Below are 15,270 nucleotides of genomic sequence, written 5' to 3'. Positions count from 1 at the left end.
ACTCTAATATTAGGAGAGAGAGAGAGAGAGAGAGAGAGAGAGAGAGAGAGAGAGAGAGAGAGAGAGAGAGAGAGAGAGAGCGAGAGCAAGCAAGCATTTTCTTTCACGGGGGTGGGGCTGGGGATGGACTGTGGGACTCCAGAACTGAGGTCAACAGAAAGACAACTGTAAAAGGCACACAACAGAAAGGAGCATCCACTCTTCCCAGCAGCAGACAATATCGAGCACTTCCCCATGTTTACTATTTTATTTTGTTTTTCCTTTTAATTGGCTCACCCGGCTAAGAATGCATCTTGATGTGCTAAGTAACTTCTCCAGAAAGGGCTTCCCTTGGGCACCGAGTTTCTCAACAGGCCACTAATGCAGAGCACGGTCCTCACGAGGAACTAAGAAAACTGCAACTAGTACAAGAGTGCAATAGTCCAAGAGACCCGGAGCATAAAACACAAACATTTCTTTCTCAACCGAATTCAAGTTTTTGATAAAATACGAGCAACATTTTAGGGCAAGTATTTCCCGCGCAATATTTGGAAAATACTTCCACTAAAAAAACCCAAACCAACAAAACCCATTTCCTTGGGAAGTCACATTTAGGAGCCTGCCCCCACACCCTGCCGCCGCCGTCGCGCTGTCCGTCATCCACGCGGGCCGGGAGGCCGGGGCGCCGGTCGGTCGTTCCATCCCGGCGGCGGCTGGGCCGCGCCCCTGATTGGCCAGCGCGCCCCGCCGGCGTCACGGCTTCCCGCAGCCCCGCGGCCTCCGGGAGCCTGGTCGGCGCGCAGCGAGCCTGGCCGGCCGCGGGCTCCGGTTCCCCGGCCACGCGTGAACGTGCCCGCCCAGCCGGAGCTGCCAGGGCCGGGACTTCAGCGGAGAGGGGCGCAAGCGCTCTGGCCAGCCCGGGAGTGTCCGGGCGGGCCGCCGAGCCCGGTAAGCGGCTGCCCCGCCCGAGCGAGCACTGCCCCCCGGGACTCTGGAAGTTTCCCCGGCTGCGCGCTCCCCGCCGGGCTCTTCCCGCGGCCTGCGCCCGGGCTGGCTCGCCTGTTGCTCTGCGCGGGCCTGGGCGGTGCAGGGGAGTGCGGGAGGGTCGGGGCCTGGTAGCTGGGAGGGGGCGTGCGGGAGACGCTTTGTGTGGGAGCGGTGCTGCGCGGGACACGATGGTGCGCTTTGGGCTGGCATTCTCGGGGGGCTCAGGGGCTGCGCAGTTCCTTCCCGGGTCACCGGCGGCGGCGGGGGAGGAGGAGGGGGCGGCGGCTGCAGCTGCGGACGCGAGGGGGCTGCTCTGCGCTGGGAGGACGCCGCGGGCTTGCAGGCCTGCAGGAGGAGGCTGGGGTTTCCTTCTAGCATCAGATATGAGGACGGTGACTTCACCAGCTAGAGGGAAAATCCCTCTCCGTGTTTTTTTTTTTTCCCCCAGTGTCCTGAGGGGATGTGTCTGAGAGCTGAACCCAGGTCACCTCATCCGGTGTAGGACAGCTGTCCTGTCAACATCACCTTTGTGTGTCCATAGACCTTCACTTAGGATGGTGCCCTTTATAAAATGAGTAATCTGGCAACAGAGGGTCTCCGAGTTTGGGAGGTTTTTAGGTGTAGAATTTGTTCAAAGACAATGAAGATTGTGTAATGATCGAATTATCCAATTTAATATGTTATGGTTTTAGAGAGGCTCACTTAAAACCCTAATAAAATGTGAACGTCCTTGATTGGCACTTCTAACACAAAGTTTTGGATAAGTGCACCTGGGTTGCCCCTTGATAGAGTGAAGCTAATTTGGGATGCCCTGTAACTTGTCTTAATGTCTCTTCCTCACCTCATTGTTAAAAATAAGCAAAAATTGATGGGACGTTTTCTCAACATATAGATAATAGCTCATTTGCGCACTGTCTTTCATAATGTGCTTTCTTTCTTGGATTCTACTGGTGTTTCACCTAGTTTCTTCTGGTTTTCTTTCTTCTTTTACCCTGTTTTTCTTTTGCCACAGAAACCCTGGTGGTGGCTTGGGAAGGGAGTCAAGTTTGTTTTTAGGGTGCTCCAAATTCCAGGGACACAGATAATGATCTACTGAGTCCTTAGATGTGTCTTTGCATTTTAATGCTTTTTTTATTTTTATTTTTATTTATTTATTTATTTATTTTTTTGGTTTTTCGAGACAGGGTTTCTCTGTGTAGCTTTGCGCTTTTCCTGGGACTCACTTGGTAGTCCAGGCTGGCCTCGAACTCACAGAGATCCACCTGGCTCTGCCTCCCGAGTGCTGGGATTAAAGGCGTGTGCCACCACCGCCCGGCTGCATTTTAATGCTTTTTAAAGGGGGCACACCATGAGGGAGTAAAGGCTGTCTGTATAGCATACTTCTCTGCAGGTTGGAGGTTACTCGAGAGATAATTTTAAAAACGCAAATTTGCATTGATTCAGTGCTGGTTGGCACTTTCAACATTTAACTAATAAGATAGGCAAACTGGTTTGCAAATGAAAGTTTGGACACATGGTTTGAAGGTAAGATTAGGGGATTTAGAAGCTGCTGAGCAACAAGCAGTGAGTTGCTGGGAGGGTAACCTCCTGAGTTAGAGAAAGATTTTTCTGCAGAACACATCCCAAGTCTGTCATCAAAGATTTAACTGGAGTTGACTTGCAGATTGGCTCCACTTTTTACATTCATAATATGGCCAACATACTCTGAATTTCATCAAATATTTTGAGGCAAAGTTGACATACTGGACTGGATATGCCTCCAAATATGGTGTTTACCCCATCTGCCAGCGAAAAATCTACACTCAAGAATGGAGAAAGAGTTCTCAGTGAATTCAGGATTGCTGGATAGTGCACGGGAAAAGGTTATATATGCCCCACCTTCATGGGTTTGTAAAAATAGACATTTGGCCTTAGGCAGAATTTCACTGGGTTTCAAGCATCTGTTTGCTGATAAGAAAGGTATTTTCTCTTGTAAATTTAAGCATTGTGTACTGAAGAGTTATTTACACAAAATTGAGAAAATCTATGCACTGTGGCAAAACTATTATAATTAGACAGTTTTAGTGGGGCTCCATGGGAGGAAAGGCGGCCAGGAGAAATCAGTGCTCATTAACCAGTTGCCTTCAATGTCTTAGGTAGTTAGTAGATAATAGTTAGATAGCAGTAAGTAGCTTAGGAGACTTGTTGAATTGGTTCAGGCATTGCCAGGGTTGTAGGGGGTTCTGGAAGGGGGAGTGCAAAATAAATACGAGACAGTACTCTGGAAGCTTGTTTGATGCCTTTACTGATCACATGGGAGAATAGAAGCTCTTACTTGCGGTCTTGAGATTCATCAAGAAGCAGCCGAGGTCTCAGATCTCCGGACATGATGGAGTGACATAGTTTTGTTGCTGATGTCGCTGTAAATGTAAGTTAGTGGTTTTTCATTAAGAAATGGGCATAGACCTGTAGGTGAAATGGCTGAGAAGAAGGTGGGCAGCAGGGACTAGAGGGGATCTCAGTTTTTACCTTTCTAGAGTAGAATTGAAGTTTTCTGTCAAGGGGAAATGTTTGGGCGATGAAGCAAAAGTGCTAGGAAGCATGAGAATACAGGCTGAGTTTTGTTTTTCCAGTATTTTTCATTTCCGTCTGGGACCTCAGGGAAGTCATCCAGTTGCCCCCCCCCCTTTTACCAGCAGCCCCTTCAAGGCAATCCAAGCTTTCCTGTCAGGTGCTTCAAAACTCTTCTGGCTTCTACCCATTGGTTGCTTCCAAAGCCACATAGTTTTGGGTGTGCATTAAAAGACATGCTGTCGTTGACTCAAGAGCTGGAGAACTAGAAGGGATGTGGCTGAAACAATAGGGAGTGATAGCCTTGGTTTCCAAGGGGCAGCCATCAACAGTGTGGCATTTGGTTGGTTGGTTCCTGTCTCCTTACCTTATAGAACTTCTCTCTGTATTTTTTTTCATGGTCTTCCCTCTATGTGTGTGTTGCCCTAATTTCTTCTTAAGAGGATGCCCAGTCTCATTAGATGAAGACCACCAGTTACCCCATTTAACCTTACTTATTTCTTTAAAGAAACTCTCCAAATAGAGTCATATTGTCAGGTACTAAGGATTTGTATTTCTCATGACTTTTGGGGGAAAGAGATGATGTATTCCTTAGCCCATAAGAAAGGGAACTGTTTAGAACCAGAAAAAGAGTCTGGCCCAGAGGGAAAGAGAGAGGTCACGGAGGAGGATGCTGGGTAGTCTAAACATTATTGTGGTAATATGATGCTTCTTAAGAAAGGGAGACTGCTATTTGAGGAAAGGCTATTTTATCTCTGGCCCAAGGCCGATTGTTTTAAGTGTTCACTGGGTACTGTATGTCTAGGGCTCTTGCTTTTTTGAAGATAGAACTTTAGTTCTTTTTAATGTTTTATAAAAGCATAATTTTCTTAAATTATTTTTCTAAGCCTTAAAAATAGTAAAGCATTCAATAAAGAAGAAAAATGTTAATGTAAGTATGATGATTTTCATGGCTGATTAAAACAATACAGTTTGTTGTATTAACTTTGTGTTTCTGGAGACAGGGTCTAGTGTAGCCTCAGCTGACCTTGAACTCCTGATTCCCTTGCCTCCACCTCTGTGGTGCTGAGATTATGTAGGGGCACACTACCATACCTCCCACAATTGCATTGATTTAGAAACTATGTCCCATGTGTGTTTTGTGGCCTAATCTTTGTCATAGTCTTTTCCCCTTTTGAAAGTTCCCCTTTTCAGAAAAAAATAGAAGATTAAAAAGGCAGTGTAATCATATGTAATCAAATAACCAAAGCTCTCATTTGGATGTTGAAATTGCATTTGATGATTTAGACATGGAAAAACCATTCTTCCAGTTCTGACCATCTGGGTGAAGAAAAATCTGCTAAACAAAAGAGAAAATCGAGACTATCATTTGTACACTTTCTTTCCTTTCTGTCTTTTTGCTTATGGTAGTTAGACGTGTTGGGTTTAGGGAATTTTTATCTTTATTTTTCTTACTTTTATAAAACCATTTTACCTTTATGTTTAAGATATTCTAAGTAAATGCATGAAGGAAAAGTGAGAAAGCAAACATTTGTAAGAAAGATGAAAAGCACACACAATAAACTGAATACACATGCACCCACGTCATTTTAAGGAAAAAGCCAGTTAGGTTGTGTTGAATATTTACTGTTGGTAGTTTTGAGTATGTAGGAGATAGATCATTTTTTCTATTGATTACCTTTTTAGGGCTATATTGGCTATTAATAATTGTTTCTTTTTGTAATTCCTTTTTAAGTGTAACGGATATGAATGCAGAGGTAGCTTAATTGATTGATTGTGTGTGTAGAGCTTAGTAGAGTGTTGCCTTGTCCCCCTTCTCCTTCTCTACCATGTTCACAGTTTTCATGGGAGTATTGAGCATAGTCATCCTGTACCAGTTTAGAAAAGTATAGCATCAGGGGATGTGGGGAGATGGCTCAGCTGATGGACTGCCTGTCCTTTTAGCATGAGAATGAAAGTTGGGAATCCCAGCACTCATGTAAACAAGAGCAGGGCCATATGTCCAGTCCAGGATAGAGGAGGTAGAGATAGGAGGCTTCCTGGAGATTATTAGCCAGCTGGCTTAGGCAAGTTCAGTGAGAGACCTGTCTCAAATATAAAGGAAAACACCCGAGGTACACCTCTAGCTTCCACAGGTGTACAGTAAAGTGAACACCTGACATGGTTAGACCTGGGAACAGATGGGCGTGTGTGTGTGTGTGTGTGTGTGTGTGTGTGTGTGTGTGTGTGTGTGTGTGTTTATGTGTGTGTATGCATTGCATGTGTGCATTGTGTGTGTGTACAGTAAGAATTGTTATTTTATTAGCGTGGGAAAACTAACATTTACTAGTAACAATAAAGTGTATGTATATTATAATAGTAAGTATATGTTATTTTAACAAGAGGTGATTTTTGCCTCATTTGGGGTGGAAATGGAGAAGGCAAGGAATATTTCTATCCTCTGGAACTCACTGCCTTGAGGTCTAAATAACCTTATTTTGTCAAAGGAGCATATCTTAGGATAGTGTATTCTGATCCTTGTGATTTGGACTTTTGTATTTGGCAGTGTGTCTCAGTCGTCTTAAGTTTAGGGTACTCTTGGTGGTCATAGAATTTCAGTGTCTTCATTAGATGTTACTTGATTTTTTCAAGATCTGTAGTCAATAGTTTTACAAATACTACTGGGACTTTAAAAAGATCCAAGATACTTAACTTTTAATAATATCAGGTGAATAAGTCAGAATAAATAAAGAAATAATTTGACAAATCCTTCCTCATGAGGGTCTGAGCATAGTAGATTGAGTAATAAACCCTGTGCTTTATTTCCAGACTTCATGCCAAATTCTCTGCATGTGCTTGCATATTTTTAGTATTTTTAAAATCATTTTTGTTAGAGTTATCTTTCACTCTATATGAAAAACTTACATAACAAGCATGTCTATGGCATTAAGCAGTAAATGACTAATTTAGTATTGGGATTATATAAGTAATAGGTATTCTGTAAATGTTCCAGTTAAGACCATTGAGTATACCAAGAATCAGAGATGGGATGAACTGCACACCTATTACATTTCAATCTATCTGACCAGCAGAAAAACAGGAGACATATACAATCAAAGATGATTGTGTGTGTGTGTGTGTGTGTGTGTGTGTGTGTGTGTGTGTGTGTGTGTACACTGCATGTACAGATGTAGGTGCCTGTGGGTCATCTTTGTCTTTAGTTTTTTGAGAGAGGGTGTCAGTGCAGGCTGGAATCCTCCCGCCTCAGCCTTAGAAGTGCTTGGAACCTAGGGCTAGGCCATCTGTCCTTCCTGGCCATTTTTAGTGTTGATGTGTGTTTCTACTTTCTGACCACCTAGTTGAAAGTGTGAGAGAAAACACAACAAAGCAACATTTTAAAATTAAGTGTGCTCTTTTGAGAGTTAGTAAAACACAGTGAATGTAGTTGAGTAGTAGGTGAGCTATTTAAAGAGATATGTTTATTGAAAGAGCAAAAAAAAGTTTTTTAATGACCTTTTCAGAGAGAAAATACCACATGTCCAGATGAACCAGGAGATTCCTAGAGAATTGAATTTGGTAGCTAAATAATGAGGTTTATCATTTTAGTGAATCAGTAATTAGGACATTGCCTTGATGCAGTTTATCGACATACCTAAGGTTTGTGATCAGGGTCATATTACCATATACTTTTAAATATGTTTTTCCTTATCTGACCTACTTGGAACCATGCCAGCAAGCTATGCATTGCCACCCTTTGCTGACTTTCCTCCTGGCAGCCCTGGCTTTCTGGTGGACTTAGGCATAACATCTCTACTCTCAGAGGAGTACAGGGTTTTCTCTAGCAATTATTCAGTACAGTTCATGGAAAATGCTTCTTGTCGTATTTAATCTTCTCCTTCTGTGTGTGCATATATAATTAAGAAGATCCAAGAGTAAATTTGCTTTGGTTTAGTGACTGAGATTGTGGCAGATTTTCTCTCTTAGATATGTTTCATTTCATAATATGTGAACTTTATTCCATCTTGTTTATGGGAATATTTTTTATTCTGATAGGAGTGTTACATCTACCCTTTAGATGACTGACTTTTCATTTAGGTTACTTTGATTTCCCCCTAATTTTAACTTGACTTTTAATCATTAAGATTATCTCCTATTAGTATTTTTTTTTAATTATCACAGAAGCCAGAATGTTATCAAGTGAGTCGTAATTGGTATAAGCTAAATAATTCATTTGGTTTGGTTTTTGCATTCCTGACAATTGAATGGCAAGCTGTCTACTATGAACCATATCCCAGCATCTCCCCCACATCTTAACTTTGAGTTTGAGAAAGATTCTCCAAGCTGTTCATGCTGGCTTTGAACTTCTAATTATCATGAGTAGTGGAAATTAGTGATCTATATCACCAGACCTGGCTTAATTGAATGTTAATACTATACCCTGCCTAGTGTTTGGCAGCAATACATGCTTTACAAATCAGGACTGTTCAACACACTCAAACATGAAGAGTCTAACAAGAGTTTTACCACTAGTATCATTCTTACATGTAGCATTATATTTTCAAATATCTATTTTTGGAGGGAGTTTCTAACCTCAGTTCTCTTTTCCACCTTTTTAAACAAAATAGAATCTTTTCTCATACACTATATCCTAATTACAGTTCCCCTCCCTCTACTCCTCCTGGTTCATCCCCACCTCCTTTCCCATCTGGATCCACTCCTTTTCTCTCACTAGAAAACAAAGCAGAATTCTAAGAGGTAGCAATAAAACATAACAAAATAAAATAAAGTAAGATAAAACAAAAATTGCCACATCAAAGTTGGACAAGACAAACGAACAGGAGGAAATGAGCCCCAAGGGAAGGCACAAGAATCAGAGACATACTCAGGAGTCCCATAAAAATACTAATCTGAAAGATAGGATATATGTGCAGAGGACCTGATGCAGACCCTGATGCAGGCTGTATGCATGCTGCTCCAGTCTCTGTGAGTTCATATGAGCTCTGTTTAGCTGATTCTGAGGGCCTTGTTCTCCTGAAGTCCTCCATCCCCTCTGGCTCTTACACTCTTCACCTCTTCTTCCACAGGTTCCCTGAGCTCTGAGGGGAGGGATTTGATGGAAACATCCTATTTAGAGCTGTGTGTTCCAAGGCCTCTGTATAAGTCTAACCTCGGTTTTAATTCTCTTTTTTCATCTTTGCCTTCTTCATTGGTCTTTATGTTGAGGAGCGGTTTAGAGACCACTGATTATCTGCTTTATCCCTGTTATTTTCTTTCTTTTAACTTCTTCTTAGATTTAATTATGTGTATGTTTATTTTGCCTGCATGTATGTGTGTGCACCATTTGTGTGTCTGGTGCCTGTGGAGGTCAGAAAATGGTATTGGATCTTCAGGAACTGAAGTTCTACTTGGCGTTGGTGCTGGGAACTGAATGGTCCCTCTGCAAAAAAGCATGAGCTGTCTCCCTAGCCCCAGGTTATTTTCTTGTGTAATTGGTCATTGGCACATGTTTGTGTGATGTTTCCTGTAGGTGCCATTCATCACAGATTTGTCCAGTGTCCACTCTGTGCATCAGTCAGCACGTGGGTGGAGGTTTGGGCTGCTGTTGATACATCTCCAGTTATATTCAAATTCTATGTCTGCAAGAAACCATTTCTAGATCTCTGGAGGCTGTGCCATTTCTCTTTAGCAGCTGCTGTTATTTTGGCTAACAATCTCACAGTGCATCCAGTGTCTCAGATTAAAAACGTTGGGAGAGTTAGCCCCTTTTGATGTCCGTTACCTATCTGCTCTGCCCACTGCTCCTGGAGTCGATTGAGTCCTTTTCAGTAGCTCTAATGAATGTGTTTATTTCATTTTTGCTATTACCCCATTCTGGATTCCCAGTGGTGTTTGTTGTTGTTTTCTGTTTCATTGTTGTGACACCCCTATTTCTGTTCTTTCTCCGGTAGATTATTTACCCTGTTGCCACAATTGTTTGTTTCATAAAGTAAGTTCTACAGCTCGCACTTCGCAGCCTCTTCCTTGGCTCTCTGTGTGCTCTCCTTTGCCTGCAGGGCAGTCCCATGCAGGTCATGGAAGTGCTGCTTTCCTAGCTCCTCTCCCTACCTCATTGAGAGTGACAGCTGTACTGTGACCTTTTGAATTCTCTATGGTTTTGTGCCTTAGCAAGTATCCTTCCCTCAGCAACAAATCCCTTTCCTTCTCCTGGATTCCTCCTTTTCTTTGTTAATACTTCAGAGTGGGGTTCATGTGTCACATCTCCAGATTCTGTTGACTCCAGATGATGATGTTGGGTGCTAAGCACATCACAATATAGTGGTGGGATATTCATTTCTCTGGGGACTCAGAAGGTAGGCTTGTGTCCTTATTCTTTGCCATTCTTGTGCCTTCAGTGACAGTGACAGGCAAATGAAGATTTTTTAAATATAAAGTTTGGGTATTTGTCTTAAAAAAGATTGAAATTAATTATGAAAATGTGTAAACACTGGTCACTAAATTGTTCATGAAGATAAAGGAGATAAAGTGGTACATATGGAGAAGAAGGAGGTTTAAAGTTGGAGACAGGAGTATTTAAAAATATACTGTGATTGTGTAAGAATTAGTCCACCAGTTAAACAGTGAGAAATAAAGACTCATACTTGGTCATGCTGAAAAATACCAGAATCTTCTTTCAAGGGTGAGAAGTGTGGCTCAAATGCATTTCTAGTATGTGTGAGGCCCTGTGTGATCCTTATTGTTGGCTGTCAATGTGACATGGTGTAGAGTCACTCAGGAGGGACACTTCTCAGCACACCTGGGAACCATCTTCTTGATCAGGTTAACTGCAGTGGGTAGACTCTTTCCTTGGCTTTCGATCCCACACTGTAATAGAAAGAAAAGGTGAACTGAGCACAAACATCCATTGCTCTTGGCTTTCTGAGCTTGGGTGTAATGTAGTCATCCACTTCAAGCTCTAATTGAACTGGACCCATGAAATGCAAATTGAAAGAAACTTTTCTCTCTTGATTTGTCTTTTAGGGCACTTTGTCATGACAACAGGAAAAGAAAGTTAGATTCTCTCTGTCATATTGGAATACCAAAAGAAGGAAGAGAGGAGGAAGGGAGGGTGAGGTGGGATAAAGTATTTATTTGAAGGAGAATGGAAGAACACTGGACCCTGAGCTTGATTTAACAGTTACTAATTCTCCTTGTGCCTCACATCTAGGAAGATTTCAGTGCTAATACTTGATGAAATAATACACTCATTAACTTTGGACTTATTAATTTGTGTCAATGTCCACATTTCTAGATTAATATGTGTAATTTTATTTTTGTGGTTGATTTTTCTAAAGCAACCAATAACATCAATTAATTTTATATGGTTAATATTGTAATAAGAATGTCTGACACATCCATAGTATTTTCAAGCATTCACATTTTTTTTTTCAAGCTACATGCTCTGTTCTGTGGTGAGAAGAGTGAAATAAAATTACATTTTTTTCTTTGAGACAAGATTTGATCTTGGTGAGGAAATGATTTAGTTCCTTACTAAACAGGTGTCACCTCATTAACAACACCTGGCTGTGCTTACTCTTGGCTTGTGAATGTTAAGGAAATTTGCATCCTGACCTCCATCTCTCTCTGTCTTTCAGCTTCTTCACTTTATTATATGCTCTTCCCTTCACCTACATTTGCTTTTCTGTGTCTTACTGTCCTTCAGAAGTACTCTCTTTCATTGACTTCTCTGTGTCTTTCTGTCCTTCAGAACTATTCTCTTTCCGTTGACTTCTCTGTGTCTTTCTGTCCTTCAGAACTACTCTCCTTCCGTTGACTTCTTTGGTTAGTACCACTTCATGTGTCAGTACTTTGACTAACCTGAATTTTGGAATTTGCAATTTGTCAGGTTTACTTACAGGGAAGGCTTTTTTTTTTTTGAACCTTCAGTAGTATAAAAAGTGTTCCTGGCTGGGGAGATGACTCAATGGATAAACTATTTCCATACAAGAATAAGGACCGGAGTTTGGATCCCCGGGACCCATGTAAAAAAATCCAGGCAGCATTGGAGGTCTCCTGTGGTCTGAGAACTGGGAGGTAGAGGCAGAGTTGTTTGGCTAGAATAGCTGGGGGTCCATTAACTCTGGGCTCAGGTAGAGACCTTGCATCAATTAAAAAAAAAAAAAGCAGAGATCTTTCAAGGATAACAGCCAATGTCAACCTCAGGCCTCCAAATACATAGGCACACATACACTCTTACACACATGTGAAGACACATATGCACATATCATACCAACCATCCATACAAATGCAAAAAAGTTTTCAGTAAATGGGAAAGGTGTCAAAAAAGCTTTTGCTTTTCACATAGGTAAGAATAGGGTAGTTTAAGCTCTTACTGCAGAATCAAGTAGCTGATTAAATTAAGCACTTATTCTGATAGTTATTTGTCTTAGTTTCTGTTGTTTTGAAAAGACATCATGACCTCAGCAACTATTACAAAGGAAAACATTTAATTGGGGCTGGCTTACAATTTAGGGGTCCAATCCATTATCATCATGGCAAGATGCATGGCAGTGTGCAGACAGACATGGTGCTGGAGAGATAGCTGAGAGTTTTACATATGGATCTGCAGGCAGCAGGAAAAGAATTGGCTTGAGCTTCTGAGACCCCACAGCCCACGCTCTAGTAGCACACTTCCTCCGACAAGGCTACATCTACTCCAACAAGACCACACCTCCAAGTAGTACCACTCTCTAGGGACCAAGTATTCAAACACATGGGTCTATGGGGGTCATTCCTATTTGAACCACCACACTATTGGAAATACAAAAATGTAGAGATTAGTGTACAGACATTAAATGGAATACAAACTTGTAATCAAAGTAGATTTGTATGTCTGCTGCTCACAGGCATTTTACAAATGTTTGCTATAGCTGACTTTTCCAAGTAGTTAGAACAGCTCAACGAGGTCAAAACTCAACCTAAGATCTCATAATTAAGAAAGTGAACGTGTTTATTCACGAGCATTATTTAAAATGCCACTATGAAACATTGGAGGCACAGCTGCCTGAGCTACTTAATCTGAAAGCATACAACTGTTGCCTGTCCGACATAATTATTATTAGAACCTAAAAGTGGGACTTGGTGCAGGGGACTTCCTTGCTTTTAGCCTATGGATGTCCATAGGTTAGATGTCCATGCTGGCTCAGTTTATAGACTAACTGCACATTGGTAGTCTATATTGGTCTCCTGAGCCTCTTTCTTATCCGAAAATGGGAGGCTCTGAAAGCATCTGTGGAAAGGACATGATTTCAGCTCAAGGAAACAGGGACATATGACCGATATTTCACAAATAGTTCTATTTTATACATTAAAAACGATGTGCATAGTGTTTTGTTCTCAGGAAGAGTCATTATTACAGTAGACTTAATTACAAGTAATACTTAGATGCAATTTTGTTTGTTTTTCAAGACGGGGTTTCTCTGTGTAGCCCTGATTATCCTGGAACTCTCTAGGTAGACCAGGATGGCTTCTAATTCAGAGCTCCACCACCTCTGCCTCTGCCTCCTGAGACTGGGACTAAAGGTGTGCATCACCATACCTGGAAAGATAAAATTGTATTAACAGCTATTAGTGAATAGCACATTTTATTTATTTATTTACTTTAAAACTTTTGCTATTATTATTTTTTAATTTATTTTACATACCAACCACAGTTTATCCTCCCTTCTTTCCTCCTGTTCCTTCCCACCACCTTCTTTCTACCCCATTATCCACTGCTCAGAAAGGGTAAGGCCTCCCATAGGAATTAACAAAGCATGGCATAGCAAATTGAGGCAGGACCAAGTTCTCCCCTCTATATCAAGGGTGAGCGAGGCATCCCACCACAGGGAATAGGTCCCAAAAAGCCAGCTCATGCACCAGGGACAGATCCTGGTCCCACTGCTAGGGGCCCCACAAACAGACCAAGCTACACATTGTCACCCACATGTAGGGGGCCTAGTTTAGTCTCATGCAGGCTCCCTGGCTATCAGTCTAGATTTCATGAGCTCCCTTGAGCTCAGGTCATCTGTCTTTGTGGATTTCCCCTTCATGATCTTGACTCCCCTTGTTTATATAATCTCTCTTCCCTCCCTCCCTCCCTCCCTCCCTCCCTCCCTCCCTCCCTCCCTCCCTCCCTCCCTCCCTCCCTCCCTCTCTCCCTCTCTCCCTCCCTCCCTTCCCCCCCCCTCTCCAACTGGACTCCTGGAGCTTGGCCCAGTGCTTGGCTATGGATCTCTACATCTGCTTCCACCAGTTGCTGGATGAAGATTCTATGATGACAATTAGGGTAGTCACCAATCTGATTCCAGGAGAGAGTAGGCCAGCTCAGGCACCCTCTCCACTATTGCTAGGAGTCTTAGCTGGGGTCATCCTTGCGGATTCTTGGGAGTTTCCCTGGCACCAGGTTTGTCCCTAACCCCACAATGGCCCCTCTATCCATATATCTCTTTCCTTGCTTTCCTTCTCCATCCCTCCCCCAACTTGACCATCCAGATCCCTCATGTTCCCATTCCCCATCCCCTTTATCCCCTGTGTCCTCACGCCCCTAGTTATCCATGAGATCTCATCTATTTCCCCTTCCCAGGATGATCCATGCATCTCTCTTAGGGACCTCCTTGTTACCTAGTTTTTCTGGGACTGTGCATTGTAGCTTGGTTATCCTTTGCTTTATATCTAGTATCCGCTTATGAGTGAGTACATACCGTGTTTGCCTTTCTGGGTCTGGGATACCTCACTCAGGATGGTTTTTTTCTGGTTCCATCCATTTGCCTGCAAATTTCATGATGTCATTTTTTTTTAGCAGCTGAGTAATACTCCATTGTGTAAATGTACCATATTTTATTTACCCATTCTTTGGTTGAGGGACATCTAGGTTGTTTTCAGGTTTTGGCTATTATGAATAATACTGTTATGAACATAGTTGAGCAAGTGTCTTTGTGGTATGATTGAGTATCCCTTGGGCATATGCCCAAGAGTGGTATCACTGGGTCTTGAGGTAGATTGATTCCAAATTTTCTGAGAAGTCACCATACTGAATTCCAAAATGGCTGTACAAGTTTACAATCCCACCAACAGTGGAGGAGAACAGCACATTTTAAATAGTCAGACTGTTGCTTTTATTTGTAGATTACAACTCAACCTGCATTTTAGGTATTTCAGTGGTAAATATGTTTAAGGGAATATTTGAGGGTAGATTCTGAGGAGCTTGGTTACTTTTCTCAATCAGGGAAATGATGTGGAATATGGCCAAGGCTTTAATCTTTCCTCCTTCCTTCCTCCTCCATTTCCAAATTCTTTTGCAGCCAAATTAATTTTAGATAAGTTTTGGTATTTTATCATATACAGTCTTCATATGTGATATTTTATCATCTATAGGCTCACAATGACAGCTACATTAAAGTCTCTGGTACTGTGCTTTAAAACCTGGTGTTAGCAGGCATAGAGAGAAAAACTTACAGAGAGTTTACTATTCTAAAATAATTAATAATCATGGAAGAAAGTGTTGGTATATACCCGCTGAATCTGAGGGTTTTGAAGTGCTCCTTGGAAACCATTGTGAAGAGTGGGCTTAGAAAGTGAGGGTATACTTGCCAGCAGCCCCTCCACCCACTCCCAGTCCCTGCATGGCCTTTCTCTGAGCTGACCTGGAACTCAACCAAGCCATTAGTCACCACAGTCATAGTACAGGAGAGAAAACAGCCACATTAACTACCACTCTAATGTGCTGTTTTCTTCCCAGACAACTTCTGATCAGAAATA

At 42.1% G+C, this 15,270-nt stretch overlaps 1 protein-coding gene across 24 annotated transcripts in view; it reads left to right on the top strand.

Annotated features, from left to right (window-relative positions):
• Positions 1-752: 752 nt before the first annotated feature.
• Positions 753-15,270, top strand: part of Mpdz (multiple PDZ domain crumbs cell polarity complex component) — a 158,926-nt gene continuing 144,408 nt past the window's right edge. For all 24 annotated transcript variants that reach the window (XM_076564433.1, XM_076564431.1, XM_076564428.1 and 21 more), the window contains exon 1: positions 753-927. The gene's annotated coding sequence lies outside the window, so the exon portion shown is untranslated. The remainder of the gene's footprint in view (positions 928-15,270) is intronic.

This window comes from Peromyscus maniculatus, chromosome 2 (genome assembly GCF_049852395.1).
Source record: "Peromyscus maniculatus bairdii isolate BWxNUB_F1_BW_parent chromosome 2, HU_Pman_BW_mat_3.1, whole genome shotgun sequence".
Classification (NCBI taxonomy): Eukaryota; Metazoa; Chordata; class Mammalia; order Rodentia; family Cricetidae; genus Peromyscus; species Peromyscus maniculatus.
This window is presented reverse-complemented; position numbering and strand designations above follow the sequence as displayed.